The sequence below is a fragment of the Lonchura striata genome, chromosome 23 (assembly GCF_046129695.1).
Source record: "Lonchura striata isolate bLonStr1 chromosome 23, bLonStr1.mat, whole genome shotgun sequence".
In the NCBI taxonomy this organism is placed as follows: domain Eukaryota; kingdom Metazoa; phylum Chordata; class Aves; order Passeriformes; family Estrildidae; genus Lonchura; species Lonchura striata.
The window spans coordinates 3,403,020-3,409,211 of NC_134625.1; positions in this window are offsets into that span (position 1 = coordinate 3,403,020).

Consider the following 6,192-nt stretch of genomic DNA (forward strand, 5'->3'; position numbering starts at 1 on the left):
GCCCGGAGCCCTCCCTGGGCTGGGCTGGGTCAGACAGAGAGAGGGGGACCCTCAGCGGGGCTCACAGAGCCCAACAGAGCGAAGCCTTGACGGACAGGGGGGTCACACAGCCCGGCACACCGGGATGCTCAGCGGGGTCACACAGCCCGGCACACCGGGATGCTCAGCGGGGTCACACAGCCCGGCACACCGGGATGCTCAGCGGGTCACACAGCCCGGCACACCGGGCGCTCAGCGGGTCACACAGCCCGGCACACCGGGATGCTCAGCAGGGCTCACACAGCCCGGCACACCGAGACCCTGATCGGAGTCACACAGCCCGGCACACCGGGACCCTGATCGGAGTCACACAGCCCGGCACACCGAGACCCTGATCGGAGTCACACAGCCCGGCACACCGGGACACTCAGCCCGGCACACCGGTATCCCTGACTCTGTTCCCGGGCACAGTCTCCTGGGACCCCCACACCAGGCTCCTCATCAGGCACTGAGACCGAGCAGAGCCCCCCCTGACCGGGCCCTCGCCAGCGCTGGCACAGCTCAGCCCCTCAGCGGGAACCGGGACAGGCACGGATCCCGCCAAGCGCAGTCCCGGAGCCCAGCAAACCGCCACCCTTGAGCGGGCATCCACTGAACGGGCCCTTCACCGGGCACGGGGACGGGTCCCTCACCGCGTACGCCAGGCCCCACCGCCCAGACCCCTCCACCGAGCCCGCAGGTGCCGGGAGCGCGGAGCCGAACGCGGCGCACCGGGAGCCCGGAGCCCAACTCACCGCCCGGGCCCGCCGCCGGCAGCGCCGCCACTTCCTCCCGCACTTCCGCCCGCACTTCCGCTTCCGGTGCTGCCGCCCACAGCGCCCCCCAGCGGGACGGAGGTCTCACCGGAGCGTCCCGCTCTACGCGGTAAAACTATTATTATTATTATTATTATTATTATTATTATTATTATTATTATTATTATTATTATTATTATTATTATTATTATTATTGCTGTTGCTGTTGCTGTTGTTGTTGTTGTTACACCAATCACTTGGTTTTTAAAATTTTAAAAGTTTAATAATAATAAAGTGGTTATAAAAATAGTATATACAATTATAGTAATAAAATTTAGAGTTAGGACAATTACACGACAATAAAAAAGCAAATAATTACGGACGTCTGGATGGTCTTTAGCTCTGGAATATCCTGAATCTGGAATATCCTGAATCTGGCATATCCTGAATCTGGGAATTTTTTGCAAGGGTTGATAGCTGTGATCTCCCCCTGGTTTGCTGGGGCAGCTCTGTCTGCCCGGGGAGGGAGAACGGGGGTCGTGGTGAGATGGGGGCTGCTCTCTTCTCCCAGGGAACACGTCACAGGATGAGAGGAAACGACCTCGAGTTGTGCCAGGGAGGTTTAGGTTGGATATGAAGGAGAATTTATTCACTGGAAGGGTTGGAAGAGGGCAGTGGTGGTGTCCCCATCTTTTATATTTTTCATCTATTTGTAATCCTTCAGTTCTTTAGTGTTTAAACTCCACACACAGTCTGAGCTGCTGCTTCCCCATTTGGGCAGACACAACAATTCCTCTCCAGGCCTGGCAATCAAGGACATCTCACTGCCTCAGCCCTGAGAGATGGAAACAAAAGTGAGTTGGGGGAGCAAACCTGAGGTAAATGACTTCATTAGCTGAAGCTGTAATTGGCAGATTAACCCCCAATATGCAAATGAACCAAACTCACAAAAGTGTGAAACCCATGACCTGTCATCCATTTTTGGGTGTAGCCTTGTGTGCCCTAAATGTACCTGAAGGCCCTTCAATAAATAGAACTGCTTTTTATTTTCTTAATTTTTTCTGGCCTCTGTTTTTAGGTAGCCCAGAAAGCCCCGGAGGGCTTGAGAAGCTGTGCAGGCCCTTGGCAACATGGACTGGTGGTGGCCTTGGCAGTGCTGGGTTTAAGGATTGGACAGGATGATCTTTGAGGGCTTTTCCAACCTAAATGATTCCAGGAGTTTGCTGTGGTAATCCATTAGAGCAAGGAGTGGAGTCTCTCCACAGCCAGTCCTGACTCTGGGAGGGTGTTGGGTCATAATCAAATGTTTGGGATCAATCCTGTGTTGGAGGGAATCAATCAATCAATCAATGCTAGGGAAAGGGGAAGGATGAGTTGTCCTTGCACTTTCCAGATTTATGGGCCCCACCTTGAGGATTCCTGGTGTCCCATGACATGAACATGGATGATCACTGCACCCAAGCTTGTCAGCTGCCCCATGGCTCAGAATCCTTGCTCCACAGAGGGGTCACACTTCATCATATCCTACATCCCATGTCCCTCAGACCTTCCACACAGGAGTCACACTTCATTATATCCTACATCCCATGTCCCTCAGACCTTCCACAGAGGGGTCACACTTCATCATATCCTACATCCCATGTCCCTCAGACCTTCCACAGAGGGGTCACACTTCATCATATCCTACATCCCATGTCCCTCAGACCTTCCACAGAGGGGTCACACTTCATCATATCCTACATCCCATGTCCCTCAGACCTTCCACACAGGAAGGTCTCTCAAACCTTCCATGTCCCTCAGACCTTCCACACAGGGATCACACATCATCATATCCTTTATCTGTGGATGTGGCAGCCTGGTCAGAGGGTGAGAACACCTGGTAAGTTTTCTCACAGCGGACTTGTGAGACTTTTTAGAGAGTTGCAGAGAAGCGATGATAACTTGCTATTATAAACAACCTGCAGGTGGTGTTCTCCTTACTTTCTGTTTTCCTGTCCTTCTCAAGGATTGTTTATAAGAAAGGTGTTTTTGTTAATTAGACAATCAGGTGAAATGTATCAGAACAGTCTATAAAAGAAAGAGCTTTTCACATTAAAGCTGCTGTCCTTCTTGGAGTCTGCCACTTTCTCATCTGTCCCATGTCCCTCCATCCCTGCAGACAGTCTGTGCCCTTCTGGGATGCAGCATCAGCTTGGGTTGATTAACGTACTCCAGACTCATAAATCGAAGGAAGTGGATTTGGGGAAGAACTTTCCTGCCTCCAGTAAAACTTGCCTTTAAATTATTTAACGAGCTGCTTAAGCGACTCAGCCGTTTTGCATGGAATTTGTCAAGGCTCCACCGGCTCGATGTGACAGCCATACTTTTATTATGAGCGGCGTATTAATCTTGGAACAGTGCTATTTGTTTTCCTCTCTTGCTTTTATGGTGCTTAAAAGCATGTATCTTCTGCTGAAAATCAATAACTAAAGCTATGAATAATAAAAACCACTGCAGTGAATGGCTCGTAGAGATCCTAGGGATGGAAGTTGCAGCAGTAATGACTCTGTTTGCTATCCATTAAGTATGTGAACTCAGAAGAATTATGCAGATTATAATAGCTGTATCAACATAAGTATGTTTTGCTGATAGACTTTGCTGATTGGATCCACGGGATATAAGCCTGCTAATCCCTTGTGCAGAGGACCTGATTATGTTAGAGTGCTCTGCAGATTTGCAGATAGGAAGTTAAGGAACAATTAAAAATAAAAAGAAAAAGTTGGCTGTTGTGTGGGGTTTCTCAAAAACGCTGTGTTTGGGTTTGTTTGTGAAGCAAACGTGGGTTTTCCCGTGCTTTAGTGGAAGCCAAAAGCCCAACTCCAAGCTCTGGTGTAAATTTGTGTGCAGTAAGTGTGAGTTGCCCTTTTCTGAGCATTAAATGTCCCAGCAGTGTTGCACAGAGAGGCTTGAGCAGTGATTTGGGGCTGGGAGGGGACCTCAGGTGCCCAGGTGGTGTGCTCAGCCAGGTGACCAACCCCGAATTGCACGTGGATGTTGGATGCTGCCATGGACCCCTCCTCCCTTCAGCTTTTCAGTGAGGTGGCTGAAGCTCAGAATGGAACTGCAACAGGGAAAGGAAAAAAAAAAAAACCAAACCAAAAATCCCACCCTGTAATTAAAATAATCAGCTTGCTGCGCACTTGGCACAAGGTTAAACGTCACTGCAGTTCCGTGGGTGAGATTCTGCCTATTAATATCACCTTTTTAACACAGTGTGTCACCTCAGGAGGTGACAGTGTGTGCTCAGGAGGTGACAGTGCGCTCTCGTAAATGACAACATGCTCCACAAAACCTGCTTCCTCCTTGTTTTTACAATGCTCCAGCTCTCTTCCAGCTGGGCAAGCTGAGGCTGTGCCCCAGGGAAGTGATGGACCCTCCTTGCCTGGCTGGGCTTTTCTAGGAATGTGTCCCCTGTTGAGGGAGTGACCAAATTATCCTTTGTCTCCTTAAAAAAGAAAAAATCCCAGAAGTTTCTCTCCTCAATTTGGTTAAAAGACACCTCATAAGACCTTGGGGACTTCACCTCAAACTTAAGGATACCCAACTGGACAGAAGCCAAAAGGTCCCACCTAGCTAATTCACTAGAAAAAGAAGAGAACAAAGGAAATAATCACTTTTGTGGGGTGTTTTAGCAGGAGCAAGAACCCCTTGCCCTGGCTTGGGTTATTCTCTCTAAGAGCTTTGTTATTTTGCCTTTTATTAAAACTTTTCTGTTTCCAACACTGCCTCAGAAGCCATCCTGCTGGTTTTATACCATCTGAGGTAGCTGAGCTATCTGGGGTGTGTTACCTTTCTCTGAGAGCTTGAGATCTGGCTCGAAGAGATCAAGCACAGGCTTTCATCTCACTGAGGAGGTGCCTCAAGAGCTGTGTCCAGGGCTGGCTCCTCACTGGAAGGGAGACACTGAGGGCTGGGAGTGTGTCCAGGGATGGGGAAGGCATGGGAGAGTCGGTTCTGTTGAAACAGAGATTTTTGGAGTTCACTTAAGTTAACAAAATGAATTAAGCATTTCTATTCTAGCTTGTAGAGTTATGTGTTGAATTTTAACCTTTTACTTAAGAAACCTTTGCCATGGTACAAATGGCATAAGAAAATGCAAATTTCTGAAGCTTCTCACATAAAGAACAGTGCCAGGGATGCAAAGAGCCCAGATAAAGAAGCTTCCCTGTCTCCAAGCCCATCAAGACTGACAGATGTACTCAGATAAACACCAAAGGACCAAAAGTGCATGTGCAGAGAGGAAGAGTTCAAAAGTTCAACCATGAGGAAGACCACGATCTTCAGCCTCAAGAGACCACCAAGAGACCCCTGTGTGACCACCACAGCAAACCAGGTGTGCCCAGAAGGGCGTGGACCTATTGAGCATGAGGGGTGAGGGCAGGCAGGGCCAGGGGTTAAATATGCATGGAAAAGTTGTGTAATGTACTGCATATGGAATAACTTTGGGAATAAAGGTGTGGATCAGACTGAGGCATGGGGCAGAAATCTTGGAGAAGTATCTCACTTGTGCTGAGCGTTGACATACATACCTACTTCATAACTCCCCCAGGCTGTGGAGTCTATTTATTTATTCCGTACTGCTTCACTGTGAGGAGAGGCTGGGGGGGCTCAGCCTGCAGCAAAGGGGGCTCAGGGGGCACCTCCTCACTCTCTGCACCTCCCTGACAGGAGGGGCAGCCAGGTGGGGTCAGGCTCTGCTCCCAGGGAACGGGCACAGCACAAGGGGAAACGCCTCAGGTTGCACCAGAGAAGCTTAGGTTGGGTGTTAGGAGGAATTTCTTCATGGAAAGGGTTGTCAGACATTGTCAAGGGCTTCCCAGGGGGGTTTGCAGTCCCCATCCCTGGAGGTGTCCCAGGAAGGCCTGGAGGTGGCACTCAGTGCTCTGGGCTGGGGACAAGGTGGGGATTGGGCACAGCTTGGACTCGATTTTGGAGGGCTCGTCCAACCTCAGTGATTCCGTGAAGATGCCTTGCTTTGCAGCAGCTGAGCCATTCCCCCATTCCCATTCCCTGTGGGATGCCCAGCCACGTGTCAGGCGTGGAAATGCCCCATCCCTGCACTCCTTGGCCCTGTCCTTCCCTGGGGACTCTGATCCTGAGCTCCTGCTGCCTGGCAGACACCTCAGTTCCCCTCTGCCTTTTGCATCAGTGTCTGCAGAGACCTTGGCAGCTGCAGGAATGAGTGGAAAGGACTCAGCAGAAGAAGATCCCCCAGTCAGCAGAGATGAATGCAAAATAGAAATATGCTCTTTTTTTTCCTTTGGTTTTTTTGGGGTTTTTTTGAGTCATAAAAGCACCTTTCCACCACAATATCTTTTCCAGCATCTCTGCTCCATGCTGAGGGAGGGGGAGCAGCATCATGGCTTGTCAGAGTTTTGGG